The following is a 12,939-nucleotide window of genomic DNA, read 5'->3' as shown; positions in this document are numbered from 1 at the left end:
TTTTAATACTAGTTTTTAAACCATGATTTTTAGTTTTGACCCCTCCTGCAGCCCCTTTATATTCATACATATTGTCCCTTCCTATCACCTTGTGGTTTACACTTACCCCAGTGCTACTCTGCTCTGTTGCCTCCTGTCTTTTGCATTCTTTCTTGGGGTCCTGTTCATCTGAGCTCTCACCCACTCTAACTAGCTCAGAGCCCTCTCCTGGATTCCGAATACTCCTTGCATTGAGGCACCGAGCTTTCAGGCTTGCCTTTTTATTACACTTTGACCCTTTAGAATTTTGCTGTACAGTGGCCCTTTTTGTTTTTTGCCTTGGGTTTCTCTGCCCTCCACGTTTACTCATCTCCTTTCTGTCTTTTGCTTTTGTCTCCATTTTGTTTCCCTCTGTCTCCGTGCATTGGTTCCCATCCCCCTGCCATATTAGTTTAACTCCTCCCCAACAGCACTAGCAAACACTCCCCCCTAGGACATTGGTTCCGGTCCTGCCCAGGTGCAGACCGTCCGGTTTGTACTGGTCCCACCTCCCCCAGAACCGGTTCCAATGCCCCAGGAATTTGAATCCCTTCCTGCTGCACCACTGCTCAAGCCACATATTCATCTGAGCTATCCTGCGATTCCTACTCTGATTAGCACGTGGCACTGGTAGCAATCCCGAAATTACTACTTTTGAGATCCTATGTTTTAATTTCGCTCCTAGCTCCTTAAATTCGTCTCGTAGGACCTCATCCCTTTTTTTTACCTATATCGTTGGTACCAATGTGCACCATGACAACTGGCTGTTCATCCTCCCTTTTCAGAATGTCCTGCACCCGCTCCGAGACATCCTTGACCCTTGCACCAGGGAGGCAACATACCATCCTGGAGTCTCGGTTGCGGACGCAGAAACGCCTATCTATTCCCCTTACAATTGAATCCTCTATCATTATCGCTCTCCCACTCTTTTTCCTGCCCTCCTGTGCAGGTATCAAATTGAAAACAAAGGCATACAATGTTGCGAAGGACAGAAGATTGGGAAATTTTCAGAAACCAGCAAAGGACGACTAAAAAATTGATAAAGAGCGAGAAGATAGCTTATGAGAGTAAACTAGCAAGAAATATAAAAACAGACAGTAAGAGCTTCTATAGGTATACAAAAAGGAAACGAGTAACTAAAGTAAACATTGGCCCCTTAGAGGATGAGACTGGGGAATTAATAATGGGAAAACAGAGAAATGGCAGAGACTTTGAACAAATATTTTGTATCGGTCCTCACAGTAGAAGACACTAAAAGCATCCCAATAATTGATAATCAAGGGGTTATTGGGGGGGGGGGGGGACTTACAACAATCACTATTACTAGAGTAAAAGTACTAGGCAAACTAATGGAACTAAAGGTGGACAAGTCCTCTGGACCTGATGGTCTGCATCCTAGGGTCTTAAATGAGGTGGCTGCAGAGTTAGTGGATGCATCAGTTGTAATCTACCAAAATTGCCTGGATTCTGGAGAGGTACCAGCGGATTGGAAAACTGCAATTGTAATGCACCTATTTAAGAAAAGAGTGGGACAGAAAGCAGGAAACTATAGACCAGTTAGCCTACCAGCTGTCATTGGGAAAATGCTGGAGTCCATCAATAAGGAAGTAATAGCTGGACATTTAGAAAATCATGATGCAGTCAAGCAGAGTCAGCATGGTTTTATGAAAGGGAACTCATGTTTGACAAATTTGCTCAGGTTCTTTGAGGATGTAACGAGCAGGGTGGATAAAGGGAAACTAGTAGATGTCGTTTATTCAGATTTCCAGAATGCATTCGATAAGGTGCCACATAAAAGGTTACTGCTCATAGGGTTGGGAATAATATATTAGCAAGGATAGAGGAGTGGCTAATTAACAGAAAGCAGAGAGTTGGGATAAATGGGTAATTTTTAGGTTGGCAAACTGTAACTAGTGGGGTGCCACAGGGATCAGTGCTGGGGCCTCAACTATTTCAATCTATATTAATGACTTGGATGAAGGGACCGAGTGCAATGTAGCCAAATTTGCTGATGATACAAAGATAGGTGGGTAAGCAAGTTATGAGGAGGACACAAATAATCTACAAAGGGATATAGATAGGCTAAATGAGTGTGCAAAAATTTGGTAGATGGAGTATACTGTGGGAAAATATGAGGTTATCCACTTTGGTAGGAAAAATAAAAAAGCAAATTATTTAAATGGAGATTACAAAATGCAGTGGTACAGAGGGATCTGGGGGTCCTTGTACATGAAACACAAAAAGTTAGCATGCAGGTACAGCACATAATTAGGAAGGCAAATGGAATGTTGGCCTTTATTGCAAGGGGGATGGAGTATAAAAGTAGGGAAGTCCTGCTACAACTGTACAGGGAATTGGTGAGACCACACCTGGAGTACTGCATACAGTTTTGTTCTCCTTATTTAAGGAAGGATATACTTTCACTGGAGGCAGTTCAGAGAAGTTTCACGAGGTTGATTCCTGAGATGAAGGGGTTGTCATATGAAGAAAGGTTGAGCTGGTTGGGCCTATACTCATTGGAGTTTAGAAGACTTAGAGGTGATTTTATTGAAGCATATAAGATTCTGAGGGGCAGAGAGGATGTTTCCACTCGGGAATCTAGAACTAGGGGGCATAGTTTCAGAATAAGGGGTCGCCCATTTAAAATGGAAATGAGGAGGAATTTCTTCTCTCAGAGGGTCGTGAATCTTTGGAATTCTGTACCTCAGAGAGCTGTGGAGGCTGGGTCATTAAATGTATTTAAGGTGGAGATAGACAGATTTTTGAAAGCTAAGGGAGTCAAGTGTTATGGGGAGCAGGCGGGGAAGTGGAGTGAGGCAGGATCAGATCAGCCATGATCTTATTGAATGGCGGAGCAGGTTCGAGGGGCTAAATGGCCTACCTCTGCTCTTGTTTCTTATGTTCTTATCTAGAGGTCTGCGCTCCTCTAATGCTGCCCTCTCTGATTATAATCGGTCAACCATTGGTGGCTGTGCCTTCTGTTGCCTAGGCCCTAAGCTTTGGAATTCCCTCTCTAAACCTCTCCGCCTCTCTACCTCTGTTTGCTCCTTTAAGACGCTCCTTAAAACCTACCTCTTTGACCAAGCTTTTGGTCATTTGCCCTAATTTCTCCTTATGTGGCTCAGTGTCAAATGTTTTTATCTTATAATACTCCTGTGAAGCACCTTGGGATGTTTTATATAACTACAAGTTGTTGTAATAAACTGTGTAATAGTTTAATTGTTTATATTAACATGTTTGTGAGCTCCCAGGAAGTACAGGATCAAAATGGTTATGGATAAGATTATCTTTGCACAGTGTGTGTGGTGAAATGGTTCTTCATAAATGTGCTTATAATTTCAGTAGATGCCACACACAAGGAAAACCTTCTCTGGCAGTGTCCAGGATCGGTCTGGTGATGTTCTGAGTGTACTGATTGGGCTAAAGTACTGTTTTCTGTTTGAGATCTCAGAGATATTCCCAGATGGAACACATGAAATGAACATGAACCGAGCGGTGGCGGAGCGGGAGAAGATCCTGGGAAAATCCCGGCTCATGGTGTTTTTGGGTAGGTTTTCTGTCATCAGGATGAGGGATGTTAATACTGGAAATGGAGCATTTTCCCACAGTTTCATCGAAACTTAGGGGGTGATTGTGTGAAACGGGTGATGTCGGATCAGCTGCCCGTTATACATCTCTCCCCATTTTCATTTCCAATGACTTCAACGATGACTTCAATTGATAACTGATGAGGACATCTGAGGTTGTCTTTCCAGTTTCATTGGAGCATCTTCTACTCTAACATTCTTTCCCAGCTCCCCAAGTCTGTGGAACCTTCCTCAGATCTCGCAGCCTCCTCCAATCCACAAGCATTGAAATCCAGGTTTGGCAACCAGTACTTCTTGGCTCACCTCATCTTGTGTTCTACCTTTCTACCTGGCGAGGTCCTGCACTGAGAGCCTTGGGCCTTCATCTAGTCTGCTCAATTCACAAAATATTGTGGATAGGACGTCAACTGAATGGACATTCTTGACGTCCAAGAAAATCAATTTGTGATTTGCTTCGTATTATCACTTCATTGCCACATCGTCTAAGGACATTTTCCTAATATTTGCCCACACACGGGTATATTTTTCCAACCTGTATTGAAATGTGTGTTGTATGTTGGTGTTTTCAGTGTAAGTACCCAGGAAATAGAAATAGCTTTTGGCAGATGCTCAGGGTCACACTAAGCAATATGACAGTCCAGTACTTAACCTCTCACTTTGATTAATGGGGTAATTAGTTGCAAACATTTAAAGGCGCTGAAATATTGGCAACCTGTAACAGTGCCGAATTTCCTCAGCATATGGCACTCCGACCGTATGGCGTAACTTCCTTTACTTGGCTGCACCTGTTCCAATCTCATAACTTCTATTAACCCTTTCGTTGAAATGCCATCGGGTCCATTTATCCTCCCCCCTCTCTGGCACCATTTTTGTTTGCCGCAGATGACAATTATTCTGATTCTCACCCAGTTGATGTGCAATGTATCGAGTTTCTCCTGAGGTTTATAGTCGCATTCTGAGTCTCCCTCCCCCAGTACAATTTTCTCTGACGTTGAAAGCTTGGAGAAAAAGCTCTTTCCGCAAGGGAAAGAGGCAAATTCGGAACGTCAAACCAATCTGCTACAGCCAATCGAAAATCAACTGAAATAATCGTGCATCTTGATGGGTTTTGGGGGCTTTTTTCGGTGCCCATTGAGAGTGAATTGCCACTTTCTGACTACTGAGTGGTCATAGTCCAACACAGTATAGAATTACTACTTTTTAAATTTACCGGTTCACAGGGGGAGACTATAGTTCATTTAAAAATGGCAGAATAGGCAGCGGTAATGTTGATAATGAGCGACACTACAGCTTGTTAATCAGCCGTGGCTCAATGGGTAACACTCTCGCCTCCAAGTCAGAAGGCCAAGGGTTCAATTCCCACTACAGAGACTTAAGCACTTTATCTAGGCTGACGTGTGTTGCACTGTTGGAGGTGCTGTCTTTCAGATGAGATGTTAAACTGAGGCCCCATCTGCTCTGTCAGGTGGATGTAAAAGATCTCACGATGCGATTTAGAAGAAGAACAGAGGAGTTATCCCCGGTGTCCTGACCAATATTTATCCTTCAACCAACATAATAAAAACAGATTATCTGGTCATTATCACATTGGGGAAGCTTGCTGTTTGCAAATTGGTTGTTGTGTTTCCCGCATTACAAACACTTCAAAAGTACTTAATTAGCTTTAAAACGCTTTGGGACGTCGTGAAAGGAGCTATATACATGGAAGTCTTTCCTTCTTTTTACTATGGATTACTGTACCTATGCTATTCCTGACATGGGAGCGCTTGATTCTGACAATGGGGGATGAAAAAGCGAGATATTTCATCATGAGGAGTAGGAAAATGTGACAATACGATGCCTTCAGACATTCCAGGAGCTGTATTTCAAGATAAACTTTCTTTTCACCATGTTAAAAAATAAATAATTTAGGCCCTTTTTGGAAAATATAATTGGCTCCTTTTTAAATTTTATTGCTTTGCTTTTAAAGATTAAGGAGCTGAAAATGTCCTGTGGTCCCATCTGGGGGTGGGCCCGGGTCAGTTATCGCCGGGGGGGCGGGGGGGTGGGGAAGCCCTGCCCTCGGCGTGGACTTGCCCTTTGCGCTCCTCAAACGAAGCAGAGCGCTGCCTCAGGTGCTCCACCTCATTGGAGGGCCACTCCTGAGCCATCAGCATGGCGTGACTGCTCCACGTAGCACTGATGTGCCACAATGCCCCCACCCCCCCTTCATTTAAAGGGAGGGCTGCTGCGGACTCTGCATGGCCCTTTGTTGGCCACCCCAGGGCCAGTGGGGACAAGTTCAACCGGGCCAGCAGCCCGGCACGTAAAGAGGAGTGCTGGGCTGCACGATGGCGGCTCAGTCGAGACGAGGGCCGCCATTGTTGGGCCGAGGGAAAAATTGGCCGACAAAAAAAAAGACAGCCCGGTGTGCACACGGCCTCCCCTTTGAGGGGCACTCCGGGCGGATGATAGCACCACGCGAAGCGCTAGCCCTAAGTCCTGTGGGGCAATTTCTCCTGTGGGCCGCAAAGGGGTTGGCATGGAGTGGTGAACACGGCGATGACGACATCACCGGGTGTACGCCAGCCCGGAGCGCAAATCCCGGGCGCGGCGCAAACTCTAAATCGCCCCCAAAATCTTGGGAGCAATTTCGCGAAAAGGCAATTGCCCCCCCATGAGCATCTTCCAGCGACGCTAACAGGGCGCTAAAGAGGGGCAATTTCAGCCTCTGAGTCTTTTATTTTCCAGTTAAAATGCAAGAGAAGAAATAATCTGGGTGTGTTTTAAAGAAAGAATAAGGCCCTAATTAGTAAGCGGTGAGTAATTTTAAATCATTGTTCCAGAGCTGGTTTCTGGAAAGCCGAGCCATTGTAAAAGTAACCCAAGAAGGCTTGTTGCTGCACGACATTAAGAAAAAATTGCTATTTTGGCAGACGGCTAACTTCAGGAGCTCCCAGTACCCAATCAGTCTGGGCCGAGGGAATCGGGTTACCTGTGTCAAAGTCAGCAGAATTTTGAGGTCAGTTGGAGCACATTGGATAGTTTATGCTCTGCTTAATGTGGTTTACAAAGCTACCAGTTCTCAGGAATATCACACTGTCTTTCCTAATTATAATTTAAAAAAAGAAAAACTTAAATCGATACCTTGTATAGTGAGCAGTTTTCATATAATGCCTCTCATTGTGCAGGCTGTGAGGACATAAGAGGCAATTTCAATACTCTCAGGATCCGCTCTGCCAACGTTATTGTTCATTGCCACCCTGAACTTTGACCTCTTTAATCTTTCAAAGCTAAACTGCTGCGGTGATATGTCAGTTATCTTTTCCCCTTCTCGTTCCCCTCCCCACTTCGGGTTTGCATCTGGTGATTAAATGTCACTTTATTTCCAAGTTTCCTTTTCTCTCCAGTAGATTACCTTGATGGTATATTATATTAGGCCACTAATGATCTAATCCCCCCCCTCTCCCCTTTCAAGCCAGTGTTTTCCTTGTATTTGTGTGTCAGACTCAAAGCCTCAGACAGTCCCCTCTATTCTCACCGCTGCATGCTGCACCCTGTACATTCCCCATTCTCGAAATGAAGAAATTCTCTGCAAATATTTGTTGTGAATGATTGAACTCAACTAGCATGTGTGACAGAGGGCAAATAGTTACAAGGAGGAAGGATGGGAGGGGCGGGGGGGTTGTTATGAACCTATAATCCAGTGTATGCAATTGCATTTACATTTATTTCAACAACATTATCTTGACGGTGGGGGGTAGAATCTAAAGCATTGCACGATTTTCCCCAGTATCTAGGAAACACATGTACTGCGGGAACTGCAAGGTTGGTGTCTGCACTCATAGGGATTACATAGGATATACCACACAGAAACAGGCCATTCGGCCCAACCAGTCCATGCCGGCATTTATGCTCCACTCAAATCCCAGAGATGCACAGGAAAGCAGATGGCTGAGGTGGGTGAGAAAGGGGAAGGGTGGAGGGGCTGTAGGATGTGCAAAAGCCTCAAATTACTAGCTACATCCCCTGGACAACTCTTTTGAGATGTGTTTCGTTAAAATAGTGCCTTTCATGATCTCGGGATGTTCCAAAGCAATTTACAGCCAATGAAGTACTTTCACTGTGTAGCCACTGCTGTAACATGGGAAACGCGACGGCCAAATTGCACACAGCAGGCTCACACAAACAGCAATGTGATAATGACCAGATAATCGGTTTTTCTTATGTTGATTGAGGGATAAATATTGGCCAGGACACCGGGGATAACTCCCTGCTCTTCTTCAAAATAGCGCCATGGGATCTTTTACATCCACCTGAGGGGGCAGCTGGCACCAGCCTGTGTGACAGAGGTACGCTAATATAGTAGTCATGTTACTGGCCTCGTAATCCAGAGGCCTGGACTAATGATCCAGAGACATGAGTTCAAATCGCAGCTGGGGAATTTAAATTCAGTTAATTAACTAAATCTGTAATTAAAAAGCTAGTATCAGTAATGGTGACCATGAAACTACCTGATTGTCGTAAAACCCATCTGGTTCACTAATGGCCTTTAGGAAGGAAACCTGCCGTCCTTACCCAGTCTGGGCCTCTATGTGATTCCAGACCACAGCAATGTGGTTGACGCTTAACTGCCCAGCAAGCCGCTCAGTTGTAACAAACTGCTGTGACAAAGTCAGCACTGTGGGAGCACCTTCACCACACGGACTGCAGCGGATCAAGAAGACGGCTCACCTTCTCGCGGGCAATTAGGGATGGGCAATAAATGCTGGCCTTGCCAGCAACGCCCACATCCTGTAAACAAATAAATTTAAAAACCTTGATTTAATGTCTCATCCCAGAGAAGCACCTCCGACGGTTCACTTCCACCCAGGAGTTCCTGACCAGTTTTAGTTCCTCACCACCAGCACTCCACTCCACTGTTGACTGCGGTGGCAATTCTGTTCTGCAGTGGATCTTATTTCTGCTGCAGCTTCCTTCTTCATATTTTGTTAATGTGTATAATCATAGAAATTTACAGCACGGAAGGAGGCCATTTTGGCCCATTGTGTCTGCGCCGGCCGACCACGAGCTATCCAGCCTAATCCCACTTTCCAGCTCTTGGTCCGTAACCCTGTAGGTTACGGCACGTCAAGTGCACATACAAGGTACAGGTATTTTTTTAATTGTGGCCTCTACCACCTTTTCAGGCAGTGAGTTCCAGACTCCCACTACCCTCTGGGTGAAGACATTTCCCCTTCTATCTCCTCTAAACCTCCCCCCAATTACTTTAAATCTATGCCCCCCGGTTGTTGTCCCCTCTGCCAAGGGAAACTGGTCCTTCCTAGCCACTCTATCCAGAGCCCTCATAATTTATATACCTCAATCAAGTCTCCACTCAGCCTCCTCTGTTCCAAAGAAAACAGACCCAGCATCTCCAATCTTTCCTCATAGCCACAATTCTCCAGTCCACACAACGTTCTTGTATATCTCCTCCGCACCTTTTCCAGTGCAATCACATCTTTCCTGTAATGTGGTGACCAGAACAGCACACAGTACTCCAGCTGTGGCCTAACCAGTGTTTCATACAGTTCAAGCATAACCTCGTTGCTTTTGTGTTCCTAGATACATAAAACTAAGAATAAAAATGGGAACCTTGCAGCGATGGGTCACGCAGTGGTGCCAGGGTCTTACTGTATACCTGGACGTTGCCCCATTACCAAGGCACATGGAAACATCACTCCAGGAACCGGAGCACATAAATCTAGGCTGACATTCCAGTGCAGCGCTGAGGGAGTGCTGCACTGTCGGAGGTGACGTCTTTCGGATGAGACATTAAACCGAGGCCCCGTCTGCCCTCTCAGGTGGACGTAAAAGATCCCATGGTACTATTTCGAAGAAGAGCAGGGGAGTTATCCCCAGTGTCCCGGCCAATACTTATCCCTCAATCAACATCACGAAACAGATCATTATCACATTGCTGTTTGTGGGACCTTGCGGTGCACAAATTGGCTGACACGTTTTCCACATTGCAACAGCGGCTACACTCCAAAAATACTTCATTGACTATAAAGTGTTTTGAGACGTCCGGTGGTCGTGAAAGGTGCTATATAAATGCAAGTGTTCCTTTCTTTCTTCACGCTCAAGGTCCGGCCCCTTTAAAAAGCACAATTCCAAGTCGTGGCATCGCCAAGAGGATTGGCCCAGAGCGAGCGCATTCCTCGGATTAGATGGGCTGCAATTTGGTGGAACTGAAGAAGCTTTGAAAAAAATATAGTAAATAACAGAGTGAGCGGCCAGAGGTGGGTATCGGGTCGCAAAGAAAATGAAGAGGAGGCTTCCCGAGCCTGGCTTTTACTTGTACAGTAGTGTGCAGGAACAGAGTCATCAGTTTGTCGTTCACTCCATGCCCACGGACCTGTCCCCTAGCTAACCCGCCGAAACCCGCTCAGAAACAAATATACTGTATCCGCGACTCATTTGTGCACCTGTCTTTTCGTTTGGCCTCCGGGTCAGGTGACACAGTAACCGTTTATGCTCTTAAAATGAATTAAATGTTTTTTTTTAAAAACACACTGGCCAAAGGTTTGATGGAAAAGACGGAGGTTTCGAGGAAGGGTCCTTTTACCTCTTTGTTCGTGGTTTTGGGGGGGAGCGGGCGAGGTTAGGTTTTATTTGGGCTGTGCAGATGTTCAGCGAGGATTCAGAATGAAAGACTTGCATTTATATAGCGCCTTTTACAGGCCAATGAAGTACCAATACTTTTTTTGAAGTGTAGTCACTGTTGCAATGTGGGAAAAGCAGCAGACAATTTGCATACAGCCAGCTCTCACAAACAGCAATGTGATAATGACCCAGATAACTTGTTTTAGTGATTTGGCTGAGGGATAAATATTGGCCAGGACACCAGGGATAACTCCGCTGCTCTTCTTCGAAATAGTGCCGCAGGATCTTTATACGTTCACCGGAGAGAGCAGACAGGGCCTCAGTTTATCGTCTCATCTGAAAGACGGCACCTTTGACAGTGCAGAGCTCCCTCAGCACTGCACTGGAGTGTCAGCTTAGATTTTTTTGTGCTGAAGTCCCTGGAGTGGGTCTTGAACACACAACTTTCTGACTCAGAGGTGAGCGGGCTACCCACTGAGCCATAGCTGATACAATGGAAGGTCAGCCTCGATTTATGTGCTCATGTCCAGTGCAGTCTAATGGCTGACATACTGTACCTTTTCTAATGAACCAGAGGGACATGCGTGTCCAGACTCCGGGGACAGCTCTGGCTTTGTACCAAACAGAACAGCTGTCTGTGAAGGTTAGCACAATCCAGGAGTACTGTGGTAACGTTAGCGGGGGGAGTGGGGTGGCTTTGTGGGGACTTGTTGGATTGCAAAGCACAAACACTGTGCATAGGCAAAATATTTATTATTGTCCCTGTTCACCTTGAATGTCCTTAGATCAGAGGCTTGCAAACTTTTCTGTATAGGGACCACATGTAAATATTAACACTCATTCCACTCCCCTCAACAGTGCCCCCCCCCTCCCCCATCTGTGAAATGGTCAGCTAACAATGCTACCATTGACAAACATGCTCTTTTTAATTACTGGACAACACCACAACTAATGTGCTAGTTGTTGTGTATCTGTAAAGTATGCACTCCCATGTTCCGCCACCAGGGAGTGCATCCCCTGAAGTCCTTAGGGATCCCAGCATCCCTTGGGAGCACTGTATATAAGACAGCCCCTAAGGCCTGTTCCTCACTCTGGAGTGTCTTAATAAAGACTGAGGTCACTGTTACTTTAACCTCCCTGTGTGCAGTCCCATCTGTGTTAGGAACACAGTAACTGGCGACGAGTATATGAATCCAACGCAAAGATGCAGCAAACTGTGGGCATCCTGGAGAAGTTCTCGGAGGGCGAGGACTGGGAAGTCTATGTCGAATGGCTAGACCAGTACTTTATAGCCAACGAGCTGGACGGAGAAGGAAGCGCTGCAAAAAGGAGAGCGGTCCTCCTCACGGTCTGCGGGGCACCGACCTACAGCCTCATGAAGAATCTTCTGGCTCCAGCGAAACCCACAGATAAGTCGTATGAGGAGCTGTGTACACTGGTTCGGGAGCATCTTAACCCGAGGGAGAGCATGCTGATGGCTAGGTATCGGTTCTACACGTGCCAACGATCTGAAGGTCAGGAAGTGGCGAGCTACGTCACCGAGCTAAGGCGACTTGTAGGACAATGTGAGTTTGATGGCTACCTGGAGCAAATGCTCAAAAACTTTTTTGTACTGGGCATTGGCCACGAGACCATCCTATGAAAATTGTTGCCTGTAGATACACCGACCCTCAGTAAGGCCATTGCAATAGCACAGGCATTTATGTCCACCAGTGATAACACCAAACAAATCTCTCAGCACACAAGTGCTAGCAATGTTCATAAATTAACTGGAACTGTGTTTGCGAGCAGAAATGTACAGGGCAGAAACCACAAGTCTGCAACTGCCAGCAGGCCTCAGGTGACCCAGATGACTCAGAGTCAGCAACAAAGGATGAATGCAAGGCAATTCACACCTTGTTGGCGTTGTGGAGGCTTACATTCAGTCTATTCATGCCGCTTCAAAAGGTTATGTTTGCAAGAGCTGTGGAACAATGGGGCACCTCCAACGAGCTTGCAGATGAACTGCAAGCTCTACAAAACCTGCTAACCACCACGTGGCAGAGGAAGAGCGGTCCATGGTGGATCAAAGCAATTTCGAGCCTCAGAGAGAGGAGGCAGATGCTAAAGTACACGGGGTGCACACATTTGAGACGAAATGTCCACCTATAATGCTAATTGTAAAATTGAATGGCTTACCCGTAGCTATGGAACTGGACACTGGCGATGGTAAAAAGATGTTTGAGAGACTGTGATGCAACAAGGCATTCAGACCAGCCCTGAGCCCCATCCACACGAAACTGAGAACGTACACCAAAGAGCTTATCACTGTCCTGGGCAGCACCATGGTCAAGGTCACCTACGAGGGCACTGTGCATGAACTGCCACTCTGGATTGTCCATTGTCCTGGGTGATGGCCCCACACTGCTTGAAAGGAGCTGGCTGGGCATAATCCGCTGGAACTGGGATGACATCCGAGCGCTATCACATGTCGATGAGACCTCATGTACCCAGGTTCTTCACAAATTTCCTTCCCTTTTTGAGCCAGGCATTGGAAACTTTTCCGGGGTGAAGGTCCCAGAGGCACGACCCATTCACCACAAGGCACGAGCGGTACCTCATATGATGAGGGAGAGTGGAAATCGAGCTGGACAGGCTGCAATACGAGGGCATCATCTCCCCAGTGGAATTCAGCGAATGGGCCAGCCCAATTGTTCCAGTACTCAAAAGT

This window comes from Pristiophorus japonicus, chromosome 12 (assembly GCF_044704955.1).
Source record: "Pristiophorus japonicus isolate sPriJap1 chromosome 12, sPriJap1.hap1, whole genome shotgun sequence".
Classification (NCBI taxonomy): domain Eukaryota; kingdom Metazoa; phylum Chordata; class Chondrichthyes; family Pristiophoridae; genus Pristiophorus; species Pristiophorus japonicus.
Note: the sequence above shows the minus strand (reverse complement) of the source record.